The sequence below is a fragment of the Ranitomeya imitator genome, chromosome 1 (assembly GCF_032444005.1).
Source record: "Ranitomeya imitator isolate aRanImi1 chromosome 1, aRanImi1.pri, whole genome shotgun sequence".
NCBI classification, from domain to species: Eukaryota; Metazoa; Chordata; class Amphibia; order Anura; family Dendrobatidae; genus Ranitomeya; species Ranitomeya imitator.
This window is the reverse complement of record NC_091282.1, coordinates 14,645,697-14,659,779: the sequence shown is the minus strand read 5'-3', so window position 1 is coordinate 14,659,779 and position 14,083 is coordinate 14,645,697.

The following is a 14,083-nucleotide window of genomic DNA, read 5'->3' as shown; positions in this document are numbered from 1 at the left end:
GTGCATCAGTCCACTCCTTATTGCTGCCTGCCATACCTGGCTGAGATTACTGCAGGCAGGGAGATAGTAATTGTAGGACATTCCCTGTTTTTTTTTTTTTTTTTTTTTTTGGTGGGAGATTAAGATTGGCAATTTGGCATTTCTGCTAGAGTGCCATCCCTGTGTGTGCCATCTCTCTCACATAGTGGGCCATAGAAAGCCTTTTCATTTTTCTGTATTTTTTTTTGTGGGGTGTATAAATTCTCCCTGATAAAAATACAGTGGGAGATTAATATTGGCCTTTGGGCTTGTGTGCCAGTCCTGAGTGTGCCATCTCTCTCACAAATAGTGGGCCATAGAAAGCCTATTTTATTTTTTTTTGGGTTTTATAAATTCTCCCTGAAAAAAAGGGAGATTAATATTGGCCTCTGGGCTTGTGTGCCAGTCCTGAGCGTGCCATCTGTGCCAGCCCTGAGCGTGCCATCTCTCTCACAAATAGTGGGCCATAGAAAGCCTATTTATTTTTTTTTTTGGTTTTATAAATTCTCCCTGAAAAAAAGGGAGATTAATATTGGCCTCTGGGCTTGTGTGCCAGTCCTGAGCGTGCCATCTGTGCCAGCCCTGAGCGTGCCATCTCTCTCACAAATAGTGGGCCATAGAAAGCCTATTTAATTTTTTTTTTTGTTTTATAAATTTTCCCTGAAAAAAGGGAGATTAATATTGGCCTCTGGGCTTGTGTGCCAGTTGTGAGCGTGCCATCTGTGCCAGTCCTGAGCGTGCCATCTCTCTCACAATTAGTGGGCCATAGAAAGCCTATTTAATTTTTTTTTTGGTTTTATAAATTTTCCCTGAAAAAAGGGAGATTAATATTGGCCTCTGGGCTTGTGTGCCAGTTGTGAGCGTGCCATCTGTGCCAGTCCTGAGCGTGCCATCTCTCTCACAAATAGTGGGCCATAGAAAGCCTATTTAAATATTTTTTTGGTTTTATAAATTCTCCCAGAAAAAAAGGGAGATTAATATTGGCCTCTGGGCTTCTGTGCCAGTCCTGAGCGTGCCATCTGTGCCAGTCCTGAGCGTCCCATCTCTCTCACAAATAGTGGGCCATAGAAAGCCTATTTTTTTTTTTTTTTGGGTTTTAGAAATTCTCCCTGGAAAAAAAAAGGGAGATTAATATTGCCCTTTGGGCTTGTGTGCCAGTACTAAGCGTTCCATCTCTCTCTCTCTCTCAGTCAGTGGGCCATAGAACGCCTATTTTTGGTTTTATTTGTTTTCTAAATTCTCCCTGAAAAAATCATTTTATTTTATTTGGTTTCTAAATTCTTCCTGATAAAATCATATTTTTTTTATTATTTTTTTTTCTAAAGTCTCCCTGAAAAAAAAAAAAAAAAACAGTGGGAGATTAATATTGGCCTTTCTGCTTGTGTGCCAGTCTTGACTCCTGGGTGCGTCATATCTCAGTCAGTGGGCCATAGAACGCCTATTTTTGGTTTTATTTGTTTTCTAAATTCTCCCTGAAAAAATCATTTTATTTTATTTGGTTTCTAAATTCTTCCTGATAAAATCATATTTTTTTTATTATTTTTTTTTCTAAAGTCTCCCTGAAAAAAAAAAAAAAAAAACAACCAAAAAAAACAGTGGGAGATTAATATTGGCCTTTCTGCTTGTGTGCCAGTCTTGACTCCTGGGTGTGCCATCTCTCTCTCTCTCTCTCTCTCTCTCTCTCCAATTGTGGTCCATAGAAAGCCTATATTTTTTTTCCTTGATTTGGGTTCTAAAATCTACCAGAGAAAATAACTACATCAATCATTGGTAGAAAAATATTGGCCTCTGGGTTTGTGTGCCACTCCTGACTCCTGTGTGCGTCATCTCTCAGTCAGTGGGCCATAGAACGCCTATTTTTGTTTTTATTTGTTTTATAAATTCTCCCTGAAAAAATCATTTTATTTTATTTGGTTTCTAAATTCTTCCTGATAAAATCATATTTTTTTTATTATTTTTTTTTCTAAAGTCTCCCTGAAAAAAAAAAAAAAAAAACAAACAAAAAAAACAGTGGGAGATTAATATTGGCCTTTCTGCTTGTGTGCCAGTCTTGACTCCTGGGTGTGCCATCTCTCTCTCTCTCTCTCTCTCTCTCCAATTGTGGTCCATAGAAAGCCTATATTTTTTTTCCTTGATTTGGGTTCCAAAATCTACCAGAGAAAATAACTACATCAATCATTGGTAGAAAAATATTGGCCTCTGGGCTTGTGTGCCACTCCTGACTCCTGTGTGCGTCATCTCTCAGTCAGTGGGCCATAGAACGCCTATTTTTGTTTTTATTTGTTTTATAAATTCTCCCTGAAAAAATCATTTTATTTTATTTGGTTTCTAAATTCTTCCTGATAAAATCATATTTTTTTTATTATTTTTTTTTCTAAAGTCTCCCTGAAAAAAACAAAAAACAAAAAAAAAAAACAAAACCCCCCAAAAAATGGGAGATTAATATTGGCCTTTCTGCTTGTGTGCCAGTCTTGACTCCTGGGTGTGCCATCTCTCTCTCTCTCTCTCTCTCTCTCCAATTGTGGTCCATAGAAAGCCTACATTTTTTTTCCTTGATTTGGGTTCCAAAATCTACCAGAGAAAATAACTCCATCAATCATTGGTAGAAAAATATTGGCCTCTGGGCTTGTGTGCCACTCCTGATTCCTGTGTGCGTCATCTCTCACTCAGTGGCCCATAGAAAGCATATAGTTTGTTACATTTGTTTTCTAAATTCTCCCTGCAAAAATCTATTTTTTTTTTTTTGGGGGGTTTCTAAAGTGTTCCTGAAAAAAAAAAAAATAAAAAAAAAAAAATAGTGTGACATTAATATTAACATTTGTGCTTCAGTGACAGTCCTGCGTGTGGGGCATCTCTCTAATTTGCAGCCACCAAAAAAAGAGTGTGTAACATTGGGCCTGATTTTCGCTGTGGTCTCACCAACCTGTAAAGGGGTAGCTAAATCATACTGAAGTTATAGCTCACCGTGTAAGTTGTGTGACTGCAACAAATAACGTTAGTTTGGTTACGTTTTTAAAACAATGAGGAAGTCTAGTGGAAGAGGTCGTGGCCGGGGGCGTTCATTGTCAGCTGGTAATGAGGGTAGTGTTAGTGGTGGAGCATCAGGTGGTCGTGGGGAAAAAAATATTGCACCTAAGTCTGGAGCTGTGGAGCCAGGTTCGTCGTCCGGCTACACAAGGCCTCGAACGCTCCCTTTTCTGGGATTAGGAAAACCGCTTTTAAAGCCGGAGCAGCAAGAGCAAGTTTTGGCTTATCTTGCTGACTCAGCCTCTAGCTCTTTTGCCTCATCTCGTGAAACTGGTAAAAGTAAAAGCAGCGCGTCGTTAGTGGATGTTCACGGTCAGGGACAAGTCACTTCCTTGTCCTCTTCAGCAAAAACAACAACAGAGAAGAATGCAGCAGGCGACACAACGGGTTACTCCATGGAGCTCTTTACACATACCGTCCCTGGCTTAGAAAGTGAAGCAGTTAACAGTCCATGCCCATTACAAATTGAATCTGACATGGAGTGCACTGACGCACAGCCACAGCCAGACTACTATGCTGGTCCTTTGACTCAGACCACAACATTGCCCTCGCAGGGTGCTGATCAAGAATCAGACCCTGATGAGACTATGTTGCCCCATCACGAACGCTATACCACCGAACGACATGGTGACACAGACGAAGTTGCGCAGGAGGTACAAGAAGAGTTATTAGATGACCCAGTTCTTGACCCCGATTGGCAGCCATTGGGGGAACAGGGTGCAGGCGGCAGCAGTTCTGAAGCAGAGGAGGAGGAGGGGCCGCAGCAGGCATCAACATCGCCACAGGTTCCATCTGCCGGGCCCGTATCTTGCCCAAAACGCGTGGCAAAGCCAAAACCTGGTGGAGGACAGCGTGGCCATCCGGTTAAAGCTCAGTCTGCAATGCCTGAAAAGGTATCCGATGCTAGAAAGAGTGCAGTCTGGCATTTTTTTAAACAACATCCAATTGATCAGCGCAAAGTCATCTGTCAAAAATGTTCTACTTCCTTAAGCAGAGGTCAGAATCTGAAAAGTCTCAATACTAGTTGCATGCATAGACATTTAACCACCATGCATTTGAAAGCTTGGACTAACTACCAAACGTCCCTTAAGGTTGTTGCACCCTCGGCCAATGAAGCTAGTCATCAACGCAACATCCCTTCCGGCAGTGTAGGACCACCATTTAGCGCACCACCTGCTGTATCTGTGCAGGTATCTTTGCCAGGCCAAAGCAGTCAGGGTCAGGGAATCACCAGTTTCGTAGTAGGAAACACTGCATCTAGGGCACCGGCGGCAACAATACCATCTCCCACCGTCTCTCAGTCTGCCATGTCCACCGGCACCCCCGCTAGTTCCACGATCTCCAGCTCTCCAGTCCAGCTCACCCTACATGAGACTATGGTTAGAAAAAGGAAATACTTAGCCTCGCATCCGCGTACACAGGGTTTGAACGCCCACATAGCTAGACTAATCTCGTTAGAGATGATGCCCTACCGGTTAGTTGAAAGCGAAGCTTTCAAAGACCTGATGGACTACGCTGTACCACGCTACGAGCTACCCAGTCGACACTTTTTTTCCAGAAAAGCCATCCCAGCCCTTCACCAGCATGTTAAAGAGCGCATCGTCCATGCACTCAGGCAATCTGTGAGCACAAAGGTGCACCTGACAACAGATGCATGGACCAGTAGGCATGGCCAGGGACGTTACGTGTCCATCACGGCACACTGGGTAAATGTGGTGGATTCAGGGTCCACAGGGGACAGCAAGTTTGGGACAGTTCTGCCTAGCCCACGGTCTAGTAAACAGTTGTCTGTAGCCGTTCGCACCCCCTCCTCCTCCTCCTCCTCCTCCTCGTCCTCCTGCAGAAGCAAGAGCTCGTCCACAGACCGCAGTCGCACAAACACTCCATCCGCACCTGCCACTGTTGCACACCAGGTCTCCCATTATGGGGCAGCTACTGGCATACGTCAGCAGGCTGTATTGGCTATGAAGTGTTTGGGCGACAATAGACACACCGCGGAAGTTCTGTCCGAGTTCTTGCAGCAAGAAACGCAGTCGTGGCTGGGCACTGTAGATCTTGAGGCAGGCAAGGTAGTGAGTGATAACGGAAGGAATTTCATGGCTGCCATCTCCCTTTCCCAACTGAAACACATTCCTTGCCTGGCTCACACCTTAAACCTGGTGGTGCAGTGCTTCCTGAAAAGTTATCCGGGGTTATCCGACCTGCTCCTCAAAGTGCGTGGACTTTGCGCACATATCCGCCGTTCGCCTGTACACTCCAGCCGTATGCAGACCTATCAGCGTTCTTTGAACCTTCCCCAGCATCGCCTAATCATAGACGTTGCAACAAGGTGGAACTCAACACTGCACATGCTTCAGAGACTGTGTGAACAGAGGCGGGCTGTTATGTTTTTGTGGGAGGATACACATACACGGGCAGGCAGTAGGATGGCAGACATGGAGTTGTCAGGTGTGCAGTGGTCGAAGATTCAAGACATGTGTCAAGTCCTTCAGTGTTTTGAGGAATGCACACGGCTGGTTAGTGCAGACAACGCCATAATAAGCATGAGCATCCCCCTAATGCGTCTGCTGATGCAAAGTTTGACGCACATAAAGGATCAGGCGTCTGCACCAGAGGAAGAGGAAAGCCTTGATGACAGTCAGCGATTGTCTGGTCAGGGCAGTGTACATGACGAGGTACCGGGCGAAGAGGAGGTGGAGGATGAGGAGGATGATGGGGATGAGTATATTTTTAATGAGGAAGCTTTCCCGGGGGCACGGGAAATTGGTGGCGTGGCAAGGCCGGGTTCTGGTTTTTTGAGGGACACAAGTGACGTAGATTTGCCTGCAACTGCCCCTCAACCAAGCACAACCGCAGATTTGACAACGGGAACTTTGGCCCACATGGCGGATTATGCCTTGCGTATCCTCAAAAGGGACACACGCATTACAAAAATGATGAACGATGACGATTACTGGTTGGCCTGCCTCCTTGATCCTCGCTATAAAGGCAAATTGCAAAATATTATGCCACATGAGAACTTGGAACTAATATTAGCAACAAAACAATCAACTCTTGTTGACCGTTTGCTTCTGGCATTCCCTGCACACAGCGCCCGTGATCGTTCTCACACGAGCTCCAGGGGCCAGCAGACCAGAGGTGTTAGAGGGGCAGAAATCAGAAGTGGCGTTGGCCAGAGGGGTTTTCTGACCAGGTTGTGGAGTGATTTTTCTATGACCGCAGACAGGACAGGTACTGCAGCATCAATTCAAAGTGACAGGAGACAACATTTGTCCAGTATGGTTACAAACTATTTTTCATCCCTTATCGACGTTCTCCCTCAACCGTCATTCCCATTTGATTACTGGGCATCCAAATTAGACACCTGGCCAGAATTGGCAGAATATGCATTGCAGGAGCTTGCTTGCCCGGCAGCTAGTGTCCTATCAGAAAGAGTATTCAGTGCTGCAGGTTCAATACTAACAGAAAAAAGGACTCGTCTGGCTACCCAAAATGTAGATGATCTAACCTTCATTAAAATGAACCACAACTGGATTTCAAAATCTTTTGCCCCACCCTGCCCGGCTGACACCTAGCTTTCCTATGAAAAGGTCTTGCCTGTGGACTATTCTGAATGACTTTTCCAATCTCGTAATTTTCTTCACCTGATTGTCCAGCATACGACATGTTTCCACCTCACGAAATGGCCAAACTCCCCACACGGGGCCGTGCTATCGCCACTTTGCGCTTGGACCCTTGAGAGTGCTGTTTGTCTGAAGAGGTGGGTGTGGCCGCTTTTGGTCGACGGCACTGCCACTGGGTCCCTCATAGTACAATAAAGTGTCTCTGGCGGTGGTGGTGCGCACCCAACGTCAGACACACCGTTGTAATATGAGGGGCCCTGTGCCTGTACCGCCGGCCACAAGACAGTTCCCCCCCCCAGCTCAAACAGTGCTCTACCACTAGCAAAATTATCTCTCACAGCTTCACCAATGTGTAGTCTAGGCGCTGACATCCTTCAATGCCTGGCACTGACAATACCATTGTTTTGACATTTTTGTTATGTTAGGCCTTCGAAGCCTGTCTGCGGTCCCTTCTTTCTACAACTACTACACTGACCAGGCCACTGCTGGCCGTGTTACCCTGGAACCAATTTAAAAGTGCCTACAGTCAGCCCAATTTTGTTATGTTAGGCCTTCGAAGCCTGTCTGCGGTCACTCCTTCCACTAGACTTCCACTGACCAGACCACTGCTGCCCGTGTACCCCTGCAACCAATTTAAAAGTGCCTACAGCCAGCCCAAGTTTGTTATGTTAGGCCTTGGAAGCCTGTCTGCGGTCACTCCTTCCACTAGACTTCCACTGACCAGACCACTGCTGCCCGTGTACCCCTGGAACCAATTTAAAAGTGCCTACAGCCAGCCCAAGTTTGTTATGTTAGGCCTTGGAAGCCTGTCTGCGGTCACTCCTTCCACTAGACTTCCACTGACCAGACCACTGCTGCCCGTGTACCCCTGGAACCAATTTAAAAGTGCCTACAGCCAGCCCAAGTTTGTTATGTTAGGCCTTCGAAGCCTGTCTGCGGTCACTCCTTCCACTAGACTTCCACAGACCAGACCACTGCTGCCCGTGTACCCCTGGAACCAATTTAAAAGTGCCTACAGCCAGCCCAAGTTTGTTATGTTAGGCCTTGGAAGCCTGTCTGCGGTCACTCCTTCCACTAGACTTCCACTGACCATACACTGCTGCCCATGTACCCCTGGAACAAATTTAAAAGTGCCTACAGCCAGCCCAAGTTTGTTATGTTAGGCCTTCGAAGCCTGTCTGCGTCCCGTTCTTTCAACTACAACTACACTGACCAGGCCACTGATGGCCGTGTTCCCCTGGAACCAATTTTAACTTGCCTACAGCCAGCCCAATGTTAGGCCTTTGATGCCTGTCTGCCGTCACTCCTTCCACTAGGCCTCCACTGACCTGTCTATTGCTGCCCGTGTACCCCTTGAACCAACATCATTAAATATAAAAAAAATTAATTTGATTATAAAAAATAAGATCGTGTTGAGATCTCAAATGCAGACATTTTAACAATCAAAACAAACACACAACAAATATCTGGAACTGTACTACAAAGGTCCAACAGCTACAATTTCTTTCTCCTGCAAGAAGTTAACTGAAAGTTTTTTGGAGTTGTTAACACAGATATGGCATCCACCGAGTGTTGTCCTGTCGCGTCTCCTTTAAATTATTTCCAATAAGATGTTAAACTATTAATTTAATAAAATCAATAATTAAAAAAATAATTGAGTAAGTCAAAAGCACATTGCAAATAAACATTAATTACAAATCAAGAAGCATGGCGCGTCCGAGGGTGAGTAGATACCGAATAAGAATATAATCACCCTCGGACGCGCAATGCTTATTTACAACAGCCTTCCTTCCTAAGAATCAGCCCTTCCGTGGTGTAGAGAGAGGTTGTGTTACACTCCAAGGTGTTCCCCAGGTTGCCTTTCCTGAGCTTCGATCTTCCGGCTCTCGTTTAGTAGCTGTTGGAAACTACGCTGCATTAGGCCTACTAATTGTGTATGGGTGAAACAGTGGCGCATCTGCGGTCCCTCCTTCCACTAGGCCTCCACTGACCTGTCTACTGCGGCCCGTGTACCCCTTGAACCAACATCATTAAATATAAAAAAAATTAATTTGATTATAAAAAATAAGATCGTGTTGAGATCTCAAATGCAGACATTTTAACAATCAAAACAAACACACAACAAATATCTGGAACTGTACTACAAAGGTCCAACAGCTACAATTTCTTTCTCCTGCAAGAAGTTAACTGAAAGTTTTTTGGAGTTGTTAACACAGATATGGCATCCACCGAGTGTTGTCCTGTCGCGTCTCCTTTAAATTATTTCCAATAAGATGTTAAACTATTAATTTAATAAAATCAATAATTAAAAAAATAATTGAGTAAGTCAAAAGCACATTGCAAATAAACATTAATTACAAATCAAGAAGCATGGCGCGTCCGAGGGTGAGTAGATACCGAATAAGAATATAATCACCCTCGGACGCGCAATGCTTATTTACAACAGCCTTCCTTCCTAAGAATCAGCCCTTTCGTGGTGTAGAGAGAGGTTGTGTTACACTCCAAGGTGTTCCCCGGGTTGCCTTTCATGAGCTTCGATCTTCCGGCTCTCGTTTAGTAGTTGGTGGAAAAGTACACAGCATTAGGCCTACAAAATGGGTATGGGGTGGAGAGAGATGGTGTGTTACACTCCAAGGTGTTCCCCAGGTTGCCTTTCCTGAGCTTCGATCTTCATGCTCTCGTTTAGTAGGTGTCGGAAAGTAGGCTGCATTAGGCCTACAAATTGGGTATGGGGTGGAGAGAGATGGTGTGTTACACTCCAAGGTGTTCCCCAGGTTTCCTTGCCATTGCTTCGGTCTTCCGACTCTCGTTTAGTAGTTGTAGAAAAGTACACAGCATTAGGCCTACAAAATGGGTATGGGGTGGAGAGAGATGGTGTGTTACACTCCAAGGTGTTCCCCAGGTTGCCTTTCCTGAGCTTCTATCTTCAGGCTCTCATTAAATTGTGGTTAAATGGAACAACTGCATTTGGCGTACTAGTTGGTTTGGGGCCTACTATCGGTGTCTGCCACTCCTTGCTGTTCTCCTGGTTTCCTGTCCTGAAATACCATTTTCAGCCTCTCGTTAAGTAGTTGTTAATGTTAGACTGCATTTGGCCTACTAGTTGGGTTGGGGCCTACTATCGGTGTCTGCCACTCCTTGCTGTTCTCCTCCACTGAACAAAGCTGTGCCGCCTGTTTACTACGGTTGCCAATTTTGAACTGCATTTCGACTACTTACTGATTTGGCCCTACTCTCTGTGTCAGCCTCTCATTCCAGTTGTCCTCCACTGCAATGCCCCCTGGTTATTCCTGTGTTACCAATTTTGAACTGCATTTAGCCCACTTTCTTCTTTGGGCCTATATCTGTGTTTCCACTTCATCGTGCCCATTGCCCAGCCAGTGATAGATGAGTCTGCTGGTACATTGACCCATAACGCAACATTCCCCGTGCACGCTACACAACAACATTGTGACCCTGCTGAAAGTCAGGTTGCTCTTCCCGCATACCATACCACCTTACACGGGGACAAAGAGGAAGGTGCAGATGAAAGTGCAGGTTCCTTCATCAGGTGGGGGGAGGAATACTAGTTGGCGACGTCACTGGCACAGGGCCTCTCATAGTACGCAAAAGTGTTGCTGCCGGTGGGAGGCGCCCCCGCCGTGCAAACACACCGCTGTACTTTGAGGGGCCCTGTGCCAGTGCCAATGCCAACGAGTGGGCCCCCCCTGCTTGCTCAGGTTCACAGCACTTGCAAAGTTGAAATACTTACCTCTCCCTGCTCCACTGCCGTGACGTGGTCCAGATTTCCTGGGCCCACTAATTACTTGAACCAGCCCTACCCCCCACAACTTTAGCCAAATGACCCCCAATTTCAAATGCCTTCCAATTATTATAAGGTAAATTACGCTTGACAAGCTTCATTAAGAAGAATGGATGGTTTTGACATTAAAATGGGCACTCTAGGTGTTTTCCTGGCCCCCACTCACTGCCGACTATGCTGCCCCATTGACTTGCATTGGGTTTCGTGTTTCGGTCGATCCCGACTTTACGTCATAATCGGCCGATTTCACTCGACCCGACTTTGGACATAGTCGGGTTTCGCAAAACCCGGCTCGACTCTAAAAAGGTCAAGGTCGCTCAACTCTACTGAGAACTATGGATTGTCCGAGACATTGTTCAGAAGGACAGCGTACTTTGATTATAAAGTTGATTGGAGAGGGTAAAACTTATAAAGAAGTGCAGACAATGATCGGCTGTTCAGCTACAACGATCTCCAATGCTTTATAATGGAAATCCAAACCGGAGAGATGTGGTAGAAAACAGAAGACGACCATTCCAATGGATGGAAGAATGGCCAGAATGGCATGATCACCTCCAGGATGATCACAGACAGTCTCACGTTACCAATGATCGGCTCCAGGATGATCACAGATAATCTCACGTTACCAATAATCGGCTCCAGGATGATCACAGTCTCCCGTTACCAATGATCGGCTCCAGGATAGTCACAGACAGTCTCAGGTTATCAATGATCGGCTCCAGGATAGTCACAGACCGTCTCACGTTACCAATGATCGGCTCCAGGATGATCACAGTCTCACGTTACCAATGATTGGCTCCAGGATGATCACAGACAGTCTCACGTTACCAATGATCGGCTCCAGGATGATCACAGACCGTCTCACGTTACCAATGATTGGCTCCAGGATGATCACAGACAGTCTCACGTTACCAATGATTGGCTCCAGGATGATCACAGACAGTCTCACGTTACCAATGATCGGCTCCAGGATGATCACAGACAGTCTCACGTTACCAATGATCGGCTCCAGGATGATCACAGACAGTCTCAGGTTATCAAAACAAACAAGATGGCTAACCGCACTTCACAAACTAGAGCGCCCGTCCAGGTCCAGGGAACCAACTAGGACCATAGGAAGTCCAAAGTAAAAAAGCGACAGCGCTCCATCCGGGTGTAATCCAAAAATCAAAACTTTATTGAGCCATAAAACAGCAGACAGCAACGTTTCGACCCTGTGGGTCTTTATCAAGCATGTCTAACAGTGCAAAGGGCCGGCTATAAATAGCATAAGTGCCACGCAGGGCACCAATCACCAATAAGCCGCACCCCACCACATAATTGGCAATATATACAACATTAAAAACAAAGATCAGACATATACCCAATAAAAATCTCCCCACCCAGGTATTCACCGCATGCACAGAACGTAGATATATCCCACTAATGTATAGAAATACAGCGCAATCCGGAGAAGTTTCAGCTGTCAGAATCAGGAGGCGTGATCTTCATAAAAAAGTCCACCAATCATTGCACCACCACATGGAGTTGTAAACAATCCACTGCCAATCGACTCCAGGCTCTCTTGAGTGTCGTAGAGCCTAACGACGCAGTCAGAAGAGTCACATGTCCGGAAATCACCTCGCAACCAATAGAAGAACCTGTAACAGAATCAACACAACTCTACATACAGCTCAAACGTCTCCAGCCACCACCCACCCAGGCCGGAGAGCGCAGGCGCAACACCGCTCAGACACGCCCCCAAGCGGGGACCTATCCAGAGCGGAGAGCGTCATGTGCACACCTCCCGAAGGGAGCGGGGCCGGACTGGAGCGTTGCCACAGTAACCGCAACGCTACTATACCCCAGCCGCAGTGTTCAACAAGCGGCTAAACCCGGCGACGCGAAAACGAGGATGCACACACGGATCTCCACCCAAGTCAGAACCCCACCAGATAGTGGAAGAACCACCCAAGGGACGAGTCCGCGATGTACACACCTCGCACACCTCACCGGGTAAGCCACCCCGTTGTCAAGGCAACCACAGCCCAAGTATTACACGTGCAGCACCAGGTACAATGTAGAGGAATAAGGAAATCACAGCGACATCTCTAATCAGAGTCTATAAGACCCCAAAGGAGGAACACATCCTGTAGGGGAAAAAATCACAATCATTTAATAGAGAACCCATATTTAAGGGAATCGCGGAGATTGGTAAAGAGCGAGGGGGACATACCAACCATCGATTAGTCCATCATCACCCCCATATAGCCGACGGGGGGCACAGACAGGGGAACCAAATAAGGTCTCCTGCCATAGATCGGACCTGTCACTTCCCCTTCACCCTCCATTGTGACAAAGTATATCTGAACATACCAAAAATTAGGGGATACAGCACACCTTTAACAGCGCATAACAACTCTGGGCAGAAAAGACATTAAAAACAAATACCAACGATAACGGGACCGACTTCCTACCGAGTACACACATGCAGGTTAAAATCAATATTCAGGCCTTTAGGTTGTAATGACCCCAGCATATAGATCCAACGAAGTTCCTTAGTCTTGAGAATTTGTAATCTATTACCTCCTCTCCTGAGCAATGGTACACTGTCAATCACCCTAAACCTAAGTTGATTCACTGAATGTTTATTATCAACGAAGTGTTTAGGCACTGGCAATTCCGTGAGTCCTGTTCTCACTGTACTCTTATGTTTGGTGATGCGTGCTCTTACCTCCATGGTTGTTTCACCAACATAAGTTAGCCCACATGGGCACACAATCATGTACACAACAAAACTGGAAGTACACGTGTATCTCTCCTTGAGAAAAATCTTTTTACCAGTGTGCGGGTGATGGAAAAACTCTCCCTTTAACATGTTGTTGTTGCAACAAGAACAGCCCAAACAAGGAAAATTGCCATTTTTGACTGTGCTCAGGGTACTTTGAATAGATCTTTTAGAGGTCCCAATATCTGACTTCACAAGTTTATCTCTGAAGTTACGTCCCCTTCTAAATGAAATCATAGGGGGCGCCTCAAACTTAGGGACAAAAGGTAGACCCCGTTGTAATAGGGACCAATGCCGTCTCAGTATATTCCCAACCCGACTACTAGCTGAGTTATATGTTGAAACAAAGGGAATTCTATCGGTAGTTGACTCAGCACGAGTCTTATTTCGAATACTCGAACGGGAGCAGCCATAAGCCTTATTCTTATATTTAATCACCTCCCTCGCTGGATATCCCCTAGAAATGAACTTGTTACACATCTCACTGAGTCTCGAATCCACGCGTTCTTCATCTGACACAATGCGTCTCACCCTCAGAAGTTGGCTCCACGGAAGGGAACCCACCATCTTCCTCGGGTGATTGCTATCAAAGGCTAATAATCCATTCCTATCCGTTGTTTTAATAAAAATGTCGGTCTCTAATTTATTACCAGCCTTGTACACCAAAGTGTCCAAAAATTGTATCTGGATGGTAGACTGAGTCAAGGTAAATTATAATTCAGGATAGATATGATTCAAAAACCCATGAAAGGCCTCCAGCTCAAGGGAGGTCCCCTCCCATATCACAAAAATATCATCAATGTATCGCCACCAGGCTCTGACGTGGCGCCAGAGGCTGGAACTGTA